Source organism: Budorcas taxicolor, chromosome 22 (assembly GCF_023091745.1).
Source record: "Budorcas taxicolor isolate Tak-1 chromosome 22, Takin1.1, whole genome shotgun sequence".
Lineage (NCBI taxonomy): Eukaryota > Metazoa > Chordata > Mammalia > Artiodactyla > Bovidae > Budorcas > Budorcas taxicolor.
Genome location: NC_068931.1, coordinates 55,260,049 through 55,272,392, shown reverse-complemented (window position 1 = coordinate 55,272,392; position 12,344 = coordinate 55,260,049). Strand labels below are relative to the sequence as shown.

The following is a 12,344-nucleotide window of genomic DNA, read 5'->3' as shown; positions in this document are numbered from 1 at the left end:
GGAACTCAGTGACTGGCTGACATCCTGGTGACATGGTCCCTCAACCCTGCCATGGGGATCCCCTGGGTGGGGGAACCCACTGTGCTTCTTCAGCTACCTGGCAGCTGGCGGGAGGCAGGGCCTGCTGGTTTGGCTGATAAACCGTAGGTGTTGGTGTGGGAGAGACGGTGGCCAGTCTCAGACTCTGTCCTGGCTCTGTTCCTGCTTGTTGGTCACGATTGCAGATGGAGGTTGAATAGCTTCTCACATCTCTCTCAAAGAAAGACTGCTTTGTCTTCCAGAGATGAGGCAGTGGCCGTGAGGATATTCCGCAGTGGAGCCGCCCTGTGGTGATGGAGTGATAGTTGTCATCCTGTCCAGGCTTTGACAACTGTAGGGACCCTCCCGAGCTCTCAGAGCTGGAGCAGACCTGGGACAGCCTTGAGCTCGGACTTTTCTCTGATTCTCAAAAGACAAAGGACACGTGTCCCCAGTATCTCCTCTCACCACTTCTCCTTTTCACTCTTCAATAATCTCTTAAAAATGATCTTCTAAAAACCTTTGGGGTTGTATTTTCAGCCCAGCAGGTGGATCAGTCTCTTGGTTGGGGGAGCTGAATAAGAGTCAGAATGAAAGTGGTCAGGGCAGAGAGTGACTGTGGAAGAGCTCTGCTGCCTGAGTGGCCACTCCAGTGAGTTTGTATTTTGTTAAACTCGCCTTTCTCTAAGCCAGACTTCTGCTGTTTCGACTTCGGTGCTGCAGGTGGACAGCCACAGATTTGACGCTGTATCCGCTTTGGCTGTCTCCCCTTGTTTTTCTTCCTGATTCGCTGCTTCCAAACAGCTGTTCTTTTAGAAACGAAAGAGAAGTGAAAGAGGTGGGGAGCGGCAGAGGAAGATGGAGAGAGATGGAAAGAGAGAGGGAGAATGGGAGAGGCGTTTTCCCCATTGATGGTTTAAAATATCTGCCAGGCCCATCAGGTAGCTCCTTCGTGAATTTAGCATTTATTTATGAGTTTAGAGGGACTGGCTTCTTGTTGTTTAGTCGCTCAGTCATGTCCGTCTCTTTTATGACCTCATGGACTGTAGCCCGCCAGGTTCCTCTGCCCATGAGATTTCCCCAGCAGGAATCCTGGAGTGGGTTGCCGTTTCCTTCTCCAGGGGAATCTTCTCAACTCAGGGGCGGAACCCACATCTCCTGCACTGGCCAGGAGTATTCTTTACCCTTGAACCAGCAGGGAAAGCCATCTTTGAGCTTAGGAGTTCACTAATTAAGAAAATCAGTGGAGCTTTGAGGAGCTCACTTTCCCACTCTGTGGGTCCCCTGAGTCTCTCCCTTCAGCGCTGCTTTCCCCAGGCACTCCACCCCTACTCCCGCTTCTAATATTTAAGTATTTGTAAAAGCTCAGAATTAGAGCCTCCTCTACCAGGATCTAGCCCCAAATTGCCCCCTGGTGGCTGGAGGGGCAAACGACAAGATGGAGCGTGGGGAAGAGGCCACGCGGATCCTCTTGTCTCTTGCCTGGTTACCTGCGATGGTATCTCTGTATCTGTGTCAATATGAGCCTGACCTGACTAGATAAGTCTGTCTCTCTGCTTTATTTTGGGTCATTCTGCTGCAGGGCTCCCTTTTCCTATTCTTGTTTCCCACTTTCTTTTGGTCTGATTTGTGTTTCTACACATGTTGTATTGACCAGAGCATTTCCAACCGTACTCAGCACACCCGAGTGGGAGAGTGAGAGAGACACACACGGAGAGACTGAGAACAGGATAGTTGAAGGCGGTCCATGCTGTCACCTCATGGCCGACCCGGGATTTTATAGGCAAGCTGGTTAGCCAAGCGCGTGTCACCTACGTGCCGCTCATCGGCCAGCTGAGAGCAAGCATGTCACCTCATTGACAGCTGTCTGTTGTCAGAGGGCCATCTTGTCTCCTTTTCATTTTGACTGAACACAGCAGAGACATCTGCAGAGGGCTGCAGCTCTGGCGGGGCGCCCTGCCTGCCAGCCCTCAGACTCAGGAAGCAGCATAATGGAAGAGCTCAGAAAGGAACATTAAGCCATCAGCCATCTTGGTTTGGGATATTTTGGCCAACTGTGTCTCTTGTTGAGGATAGTACTCCATCTAAGGGTGAGAGAAACATGAGACCCAAAGTCTTGATGAACTGGGCTGGTATTGTATCCAGTGTCTTGGTAGTGATTGGCCCATGGGATTTCAGTTGATCTGAGTTTATAGGATAGGGTGGAAAACTCATTATCAGAGTTAAACCTTGTATTTCATGGTGAGGTTAGACAAAAGCAGAAGCATATCTTAATCCTAGGATCACAGCAGTAGTGTCTTCTTTGAAGGTCATAGTGGGACATTTGCCCTGTGTAACAACAGCAATGCCTGGAACATGTGTGGTTTGGGAGGAGGTGGTGTTCTTGTTCTTTTCCAGACAAACCTGACGCTGCCGTGTTTGGTGGAGATTCTGGAATCACCCTGAGATCATAGCCTCTCTATTTCATGGAATATAGACTGCCTCTTGAGGGCATTTCCTACAAAATTTAGCGATATCAAGCTGGACTTTTGAGATAGGGAAAGATTTTAAGTTATTATACACAGTTCAGCACAGGAGTTAGAATGGTTTATTCTTTGCCTTGTGGAAGTGTCTTCCCATGAAGCTCTTTTCTTGGCTGAGTCAGGCAGCATATGGGATCTTCGCTCCATGACCAGGGATTGAACCAGTGTCCCCTGCTTTGGAAGCGTGGAGTACTAACCGCTGGACCACCAGGGAAGTCCCCGTGAAGCTTTACTTGTTGGAGCATCTCTCAGGACTGGTACCACATGCAGGGCTTGGTTGGGCTTGAGTCACCCTGGGGTGCTTCCTGCATTCGGGAATGATTTAGTAGTGTCTTATGTTAAACAAGAGGAACATATTTCATTGCACTCATTTAAAAAATTTATTGAGAAAGGGACAGTATGAGGAAACATCGAATACATTGCTTTTACTCTTTTTCTTTCTTTCTTTTTTTTTTTTTGTTGCTTTACAAAGTTCCCCTCATTCATTATATGCAACATTACAAACCTTTGTCACTGAATCTGACTGAGAAGGAAGATCTCAGAAACCTTGAGAAATCTGTTTCAGACTCTCTCTGTCTCATTTGAAGGGCAGTATTAAAGAAAGGTAGCCTCATTAAATTAGTTGGAGGAAATTCAGACAAGTAGACAAAAAAAGACTCCTCTTCAGAGCTGCCCTTCATAAACCAAGGTAGGAATAATTGAGCAGAATGTTTAGAATCTAGCAGCTAGTAGACTGGAGGTCAAATCACAGAGTTCTTATCCCGCCTCCAATATATAAGGCTCAGTTTCTACCTTTTGAAAATGAAGGCTCAGCTTACGTGGTTTTTGAGACCCCCTTCTGGCTCTTGGTATCTGTGGCTGTCGGAATAAGGAATGAGGGAGGGGAGTGCACACCGGTAGCCTTTAGACATTTCAGAAGTGTTTGACACATTCCCCAAACAGCGTGTAGAAGGCAGCAACCCTTTGCCCTTAAAAAGAATAAGAAACACAGAAAATCCTTTAAAGAGATATATTTAGCCTCCATTAACTATTTTCTTCCTAATTTCTGTTTGGTACGAATGATAAATGATTTTTCTTAAAAAAAAGTTTAATGAATATGACGCGAGTGGAGAGAGAAGGTTGAGTCACATGGGACTCATGACGCACCTGCACTGTTACGATTCTTCTTGAAGATGGTTTTGTCCAAATTCTGGGTCAAAAGCCTTACGCGACAACAGTCAATTGATTCTAAAACACTTTTTCTTTTTTCACATTTTAATATCTCCAAAATTTATGGCATACCAATTTAACTGGCAGCTCTTTTTTTTTTTCTTGGTGATGATGATAGTGAGGTATCTTGGTACATCCTTGGTACCAAGATGATGTATCTTGGTAGATAATGATGTATCTTAAACCTTCACAGGCATGTTTGATGAAATAACAGTTCTAAGAGAAACAAACTTTTTTTTTTTTTAACTAAAAATGGCTCAGTGGCTTCTTTACTTCATTGTTGACTAATGCTTTTCGATCACTGAAGAATCCAGATTGTCTTAGGAAGGCAATTAATGGACAAAGTTTACCCTCCCAGAACCCTGCACTTAATGCACATGTGAGGAAGAAAGAAATGCATGCTAGTAAGTAGTTCTTGGGGCTTCCCTTGTTGCTCAGCTGGTAAAGAATCCATCTGCAATGTGGGAGAGCTGGGTTCAATCCCTGGGTTGGGACGATCCCCTGGAGAAGGGAAAGGCTACCCACTCCAATATTCTGGCCTGGAGAATTCCATGGACTATACAGTCCATGGAGTCGCAAAGACTCAGACACGACTGAGCGACTTTCACTTTTCAAGTAGTGTAGAAGCAATATTCTAAAACTGATATATCAACTTTAATTCATCAGCCTTTGTTATATTTTCCCCCAGAAATTCCTAGAATTTTCTTTCTAGAATTATTCCAGTTAACTTTAGTCAGAGATGCCAAATATCTTCTTCAAAGAAAGGTTAAGGGTCTTTGTTAATTTCAGGCTGAAATTATGAGTCAAAGTTGGTCTGTAAATCCCTTAGACTTTGGTTTTCATTCACATACTTCTAGTGTTCGTTGATACCTTAGAGAGGATTTGTTCCAACTCCTCATTTCGCTAATGAGTGAATGAAGGTAAATCACTTTATCCAAAGATTCCTCAGGTAGAACCTGGCTGGCCCATGCTCATGTATGGCATTCTTGCCGCTGAGATCTCTACAATGTAAGCAGAATGGGATTGACTGCAAAATGCATTCTGCACAGTTTTGTTGGTGTTTTTTGAGTGTTACACTTGCATTTATCCAGGCGAATGTACTTGGGTTCCTTTGGTTTGTGTCCCTGGATCTCTAGTTGTTTTTCTGCATGCTATATGTTTAAATTCATAGGTGATTTCATAAGGGACAGGAGTGAAACTTGTCATATACAACTGAAAGTACACCACCCTGGTTGTTGTAGTACTATCATTTCTTAGTGAACTCTGTGATGGTTTAGAGAGCTGAAGCAGAGGCTCAGAGGCTGCAAGTTTATTGTAAAAACTGTCAAATGCAGCTTATCTTATAGTGACTTACTGAGGCCTTGGCCTAGTTTTGTTTTTTCTCCAGACCTGAGTATTTTCACCTTTGAAATAACAATCTGGATTTAGTTTTCCCTAAAAACAAAACCAAAAATCTGTAAGTTCTTTAAATTTGAACACAATTGTAATACATTCCACCTTAATATCATACATATTCACAAACAGGAAGTGACATTCTTAAATAAAATAATGATTTCCAAGACCCCTCACCTTATTTACTTCCAAACTGATGGAATGAGAAAAGTGTTATATCTTAAGGATTTTAGTCAATTAATATGTGATTTGTTTTTTAAAAAAATGGATATATTTTGTTCAAATTCCTCTCAAAGAGATATCAAAAGTAATATAATGCTAATGATTTTAATTTTTAAAATTCTTTCACAACTTTATTTTTTCCAGTTTTAGTGATGTATAATTAACGAATAAAATTGTATGTATTTAAAGTACACAGCACGATTATTTGATAAACATAGAGTTTGTGAAATATTTATCACAACTAAGTTAATTAAATACAGCTATGATCTCACAGAGTTACCTTTCTGTGGTGAGAATGCTTAAGATCAATTCTTAGCAAATTTCCTTTTTAAAAAAATTTTAATTTTATATCAGAATTTACTTGATTTACAATGTTGTTATCATCTCAGGTGTACAACAAAGTGATTCAGTGACATATATATGTATATGTTCTTCTTCAGAATCTTTTCCCATATAGTTTATGACAGGTTTCAAATATACAACACAGTATTATTAACTCTAGGCACCAGGCTGTACATTAGATTCTCAGAACCTATTCATTTCAAAACCGATAGTTTGTACCCTTTGATCAGCATCCTCCAATTTCACTTGTCCCCTCAGCCCATCAGCAACTATTCTCTTCTTTGTTCCTGTGAATTTTGCTTTTGTTTTTTAAGATTTTGTATATGAGTGATATCATACATTGTTTGTCTTTCTTTGTCTAGCTTATTTCTCTTAGCATGATGACTTCCATATTTATCCACATTGTCACAAATGGCAGGATTTCTTCCTTTTTATGACCGAATGATACTCCATTGTAGACATATGCCACAGTTTCTTTGTCTGTTGATGGGCACTTAGTTTGTCTTGGCTATTGTAAATAATGCTGTTATGAACATGGAAGTACAAGTATCTCTTTGAGATACTAATTTTACTTTGAATCTCTGCCCAGAAGTGGCATTGCTGGATCATATGGTAAATTTGTTTTTGGTAATTCTATTTTTAAATTGTTGAGGAACCTTCATCTTCCTTTCAGTAATGGCTACACCCATTTGCGTTCCCGCCAACAGTGCATGAGGGTTGCCTCTTCTCCATATCTTTGCCAACATTTGTTATCTCCTGTCTTCTTCATAATAGCCAGCTTAGCAGGTGGGAGGTAATATTGCATTGTCATTTTGATTTGCATTTGTCTGGTGGTTACTGGGCTTCCCAGGTGGCGCTGATGGTAAAAAACTCGCTTGCCACTGCAGGAGACATTGGAGACCCAGGTTCGATCCCTGGGTCCGGAAGATCCCCTTGAGGAGGGAGTGGCAATGATGCTGAGCATCTTTTCATAGGAAAATGGCTGTTCAGGTGCTCCACCCATTTTTTAATCAGATGCGTTTTGATTTTGTTTTTTTGCTGTTGACTTGTATGAGTCAAACATACTGACTCATACATATATGAGGCAAATATACTCCATAAAGTTTGGCTTTATGGAGTAATAAGAATGTTGAAATTGACACTAAAGCTGAGTAAACGAAGTATTGCACAAATACAATACAGCACTCGTACAAGTCAATATGTTTTGGAGCCTGTGTATTTGGTTGACTTTTCATTGTGTTGATGTTTTCCTTTGCTGTGCAGACAGTTTTTAGTTTGATGTTGTCCCACTTGCAGATTTTAGCTTTTGTTTCCTGTGCTTTTGGTGTCGTATCCAAAAAATCATTACTAAGACCAGTGTCAAAAAGCCTTTCCCCTGTGTTTCTAGGAGTTTTATGGTTTTAGGTCGTGCCTTTAAGTCTAATCTGATCTGTTTCAAGTCAGTGAGTGCTGTAGGATGGAGTCCAGTTTTCCTCTTTTGTGTGTGGGTATCTAGTTTCCCCCGTGTTATTTATTGAAGAGACTGTCCTTTCCCCATCATGGGTTCTTGGTGCCCTTGTCAAAAATTGTTTGACTGTATATGGGTTTATTTCTGTATAAATTGTTTGACTGTATATGGGTTTATTTCTGTATAAATTATTTGACTGTATATGGGTTTATTTCTGGGCTCTTAATTCTATTCCATTGTTCTGTGTGTCTGTTTTAATGCCAGCACCATGCTGTTTTGATTACTATAACTTTTGTAATACATTTTGAAGTGAGGAAATAGCTTTGTTCTTTATTTTACCATACAAATTTTAGGATTAATGCCAATTTCTGTATTGATAAATGAGGGTAAAATGATTTTAAATCATCCTGGAGATCACATCAAAAACCAGGATTAATATTCAAATGGGTAGCTGCATCATTTTAAATTTCCCATGTAGTTCCTTAAATAATTTTGTCTTTAAGAGCTAAAAGTGACTTACAAGCATCATGTGAAGAAGGAGGGCTAGTAATACGTGTTCAGGAATTTTGTAGGCTAGCTAATAAACCATCTAGAGCTTGAAATGAACCACAGTGAGCGTATTTACACTATGGAAATATACCTCCCTCCCAAGAGGCTGTATCAGCATACCACTGCAAGGTTAAAGAACTAATACAATACCTGGGATATACTTGACCTATTTCTATTACTGTTGTTATTATTCACTCTTTTTCTTAAACATTAAGTTTCAGCTTTATGGAATAATAACCATGTTGAAATTGACCCTAAAGCTGAGTAAATGAAGTATTGCGCAAAGAAAACTGCGCTGCTGTTGGCTCTTGGGGAATGACTCTGCTTTTGAGGACTAGTCCCTACCCTCTTGTCCTGATTGGTTCCCTGGCTCTTCTCAAGCAGGCTTTCAGACGTGTCTTCTGCTTCCCAGGGATGCAACTCTTGTTCCTGGAGCTCTTCTCACCTCCTCCATCCCTGCTCCCAGTTGCGATGTTCTTATTGTCCATGAGTTGGACTCTTCCTCCACGCTGCCGAGACCCCAGTTTCTTACTCCTTTGTGCAGATACACCGTGTAATGCAGTGGTCCCCAACCTCTTTGGGCCCAGAGATCTGTTTCATGGAAAACAATTTTTCCAAGGATTGGAGTGGGGAAGCCGACGGATTCAGGACAATTGAAGCGTGTTACATTTTCTGTGCACTTTTTTCTGTTATTATTACATCAGCTCCAGCTCAGACCATCAGGTGTTAGATGCCGGTGGTTGGAGACACCTGGTGTAAAGTGCCACCTGGTCAGCAGCCTTGCTGAATTGGTAAACTGTTCTTGCCCGCTCCACATCGTGAGAACTGGCTGCTTTGCCTCCTTGCCTACTCTTTCTCTCCTCACTGATCTTCCCCTACGGCCACCCTCCCAAGATGCTACCTCTTAAGAAAAAGAGAAGAACTGCCTCACACTTCTCTATACTTAGGTTTTGATATAAATAACCGTTACTGGTAAATTTGATATAAATAAACCGTTACTGGTGAGAATTAGACTAAATATGTTATTTGAAAGAGGGAGGATCATCCAGTGAATAGAAATGAAGTAGATCAGGAATTGTTGTTACACAATTGAGAACTTGACATCCTTTGTGAATAGAACATTGAGCTAAGTTTAGTGCAACCTGTTTTGTAAGAGACATCTTATTTTAAGTGTTCATTCAGAGGAACTCCTTGCTTCTCAAACTCAACTTTATTCAAAATTCCAGTTTCCTTGCATCATCTCTCTGAAATGTTCCTTCCTGTGTGGTAGCCTGTTCTTGCTCATACACTTGTGTGGATAACTAAGATTTACATTAAACCTTCTTCCCAGCAGGAAGACATTGCTAGTTGTTACTGTTGTTGAGTCGCTCAGTCGTGTCCAACTCTTTGAGACTCCATGGACTGCAGCACGCCAAGCTTCCCTGTCCTTCACCGTCTCCAGGAGCTTACAGTCAAACCCACATCCATCGAGTCGGTGATGCCATCCAACCATCTCATCCTCTGTTGTCCCCTTCTCCTCCTGTTTTCAGTCTTTCCCAGCATCAGGGTCTTTTCTAATGAGTTGGCTCTTTGCCTCAGGCAGCCAAGTTATTCAAGCTTCAGCTTCAGCATCGGTACGTCAGTGGCTATTCAGGGTTGATTTTCTTTAGGATTGACTGGTTTGATCTCCCTGAAGTCCAAGGGACTCTCAAGCGTCTTCTCCAACAGAGTGGATAATGAATATAGTTTTCATGTATAAGAGCAGACCAGTTTGACTGGTCTACTCCACTGCCTGGAGGTCAGTGTCATGATCAAGGGATTTAATGGATAGGTTGTAAAGTTGTTCAGTCAATCTCCCATTAGCCAAATGTCTTGTTTGGGCAGGTTATTTAAACTTTCTCCCTGTCTGTGAAATGGCATTAGTATTAGCACTTCCTTTATAGGATTTTGTGAGGATTTGAATAATTTAATGGATATAAGATACTTTAAAAAGTTTGGCCCATGGAATGCACTCAATAAATCTTGTCTGTTATGATTGTAACACTGAAGGTCATTAGTCAAGCTACAACTTTTCTTTAACTTTTCATAGATAAGAGTGAACAGTATGTTTGAATAAGTCATTGTTTTTAAAATCTGTGGCTCAGGTTTTCTTATGAAGCTTTATTTTGGTCTGACTCATAACTTTGGTAACATTAAGTACTCTTTGCAGTTTCCTGTGGAGAAGGTAGACAATTCTTTCTCCCTCTCTCTTTTAAATTCCAAAACCCGATTTCATAGCAGAAGAAAATAATGTAGCAAATAAGTATTTAATAAGTATTTGGATGATTTTTATTTCTCATCTATAAGTAAAATAAAGAAATAATCTTTGGAGAGCTACAGAGGAGATAATGGTGGCCAGCATTTGGCTCTTTGCCCTCTTGGAGGGATGTATTAATATCTTTTTCCACAAACTAGTACCAGGTTCAACACAGTATGGGATTTCCCTTGACTACAGATGTTAGCAGCATCTATGGGATCATTTTTGTCCCTAGTCGGTGCCCCAAGAGCATGCAGGTTTCCTCTGAAAAGGATGAGAGATGTGGCGGACACATTGTTGAGTCCCACTCATTGGACGGTGATAACACAATGGCGTTTAAAGTCCTTGAAATAGTCGTGTTGGCCTGATCAGAGGCTGCAGGGCTTCAGCAGCCTCTTTGACAACTTTATGGGATATACCCCAGTGGCTGCTCCTATCAGTTACATGTAAGCATAGCCGTTTAAAATAGAGTTTGTTCCTGCTTGTGCTTGACTCTGATTCATATTTTTCTTGATGATAATAAGATTAAGTGACTCATTTTATTCCCTATTCCGAGAAAAGCATGCCCATTAGGTAGAGGGAGGCTTTAGGGATTAACCCCTTGAGTGACTTGTTTTGTAGTTATCTTCATGCTCAGTCGCTATGTCATGCCTGACTCTTTGCAAGATCCCGTGGACTGTAGCCCTCCAGGCTCCTCTGTCCATGGGATTTCCCAGGCAAAAATACTGGAGTGGGCTGCCATTTCCCTCTCCAACAGGTATCCTATCATAAGGTAAGGGGAGACCAGGGCGGCGGCGGGAGTGATGGTGAGATAGTTTTGTGTTCTTAAATTGAAACAAGCTGTGCCATCTCACCAGTTTTTGGCCATCTATCCTCAAACAAAGAAGGTGCTTAATCTTTCTTACCTCCCATTGGGCACCCCTTTCTACATTTTTATAATGTCAAGCTCACCAAATGGATCAGAGGCTCGGGATCAATCACAGCATGTTGGTGGAGAATCACTTAACTGAAAAGTATGGGTGGTAAGATGAGATCTAAAGACCGGAGGTAGGCAGTTAACTCTGCAGGGGGAGCAGCTCTCCACCTGACAGTTTACTGACACCCAGTCTGCCTGGCCATTTTTACTCAGCTTTGTTCATGGAAGGGCAGAGGTAGCGAGTCCTTGCTAAAATTCTCGCGGAAAAGCTGAACTCTTAAAAAACAGTGGTTTTCCTAGCATCCATTAAAAAAAAAAAAAAAAGGCTTGACGGACTATTTTGAGGTGAAACCTCCATGCCACGTCTAATGTTAGATGTCAGGGGTGTGTTACTGAGGCACCCCGGGGTAGTTTCCCCACAGGCTTCAGAGATGTCTCTGCACAGGTTGAGTGGACTGGCTGTGAGATGGGAATGGGCGACGGCAAGTGAAGTCAGGGAAGGAGGGCTGGGCTGTGACACAGGAAGTGGAAAAGGGGGCGCCTCAACTGAAGAGCCATGTGGAAAAGCTCTGAAACTGAGTGGTTGAGAAATGGCGCCTCTTTGGGTCCTTAGCCTGGAGCAGGAAATAAGTGACTGGCTTCCTGTTTGGGGAGAAGAAGTCAGTCTCTGGATTCTGGGCCTGCTTCTCCTCTCACTAACACTTTATATCCTGGTTACAACATCCCAACAGTCACGCCTTCTTGCAAAATGCAGTGATAAAACTTCATACATTTTCTTTCATATCTTTAAAAGATATTATAAAAATAACATACGAGTACTTTCTTAAAAATTCTCATACGAGAGTATTGAGTAAAATAGAAAAGGGATAAGTGCATTACATTTATAGATTAATTTGGACAGAATTAACTTAGTTATACTGTTGTTCAGTTGCTAAGTTGTGTCCTGCCCTTTCTTGACCCTGTGGACCCCAGGCTCCTCTGTCCATGGGATTCTCCAGGCCAGAATACTGGAGTGGGTTGCCATTTCCTCCTTCAGGGATCTTCCAGACCCAAAGATCCAACCCGCACTCCTGCATTGGCAGGCGGATTCTGAGCCACGAGGGAAGTCCAGTTATAATACAGAGACTTGCTATTTAGAAAACGACACTGTCTCCCACCACCCAATTATAAAGATTTACTTGTGTGGCTTTGGCAGAGTTTAATAATTTCAAAAAATGTCCTTGTTAATTTTATTAGTTTTTTAAACAGGATTCTTTTTCCATTACAGTTTTTAATTGGTTAACTGTTGTATAGGAAAGTTGTCTTTTTTTTTTTTTCGGTATGTTGATCTTATAACCCATATTACAGAACTTTTTCACTAGCCTCTGATTTTTTTTTTTTTTTCTGTTTGTTTGCTTTTATTTTGTTTTGTTGATTAAGATTTTCTGGGAAGCAAATCATTGGCAAATATTG

General features: G+C 41.5%; 1 protein-coding gene across 1 annotated transcript in view; it reads left to right on the top strand.

Moving 5' to 3' along the window:
• TCF4 (transcription factor 4) overlaps nucleotides 1-12,344 on the top strand; it is a 376,786-nt gene that overhangs the window by 204,841 nt on the left and 159,601 nt on the right. The window lies entirely within an intron of this gene.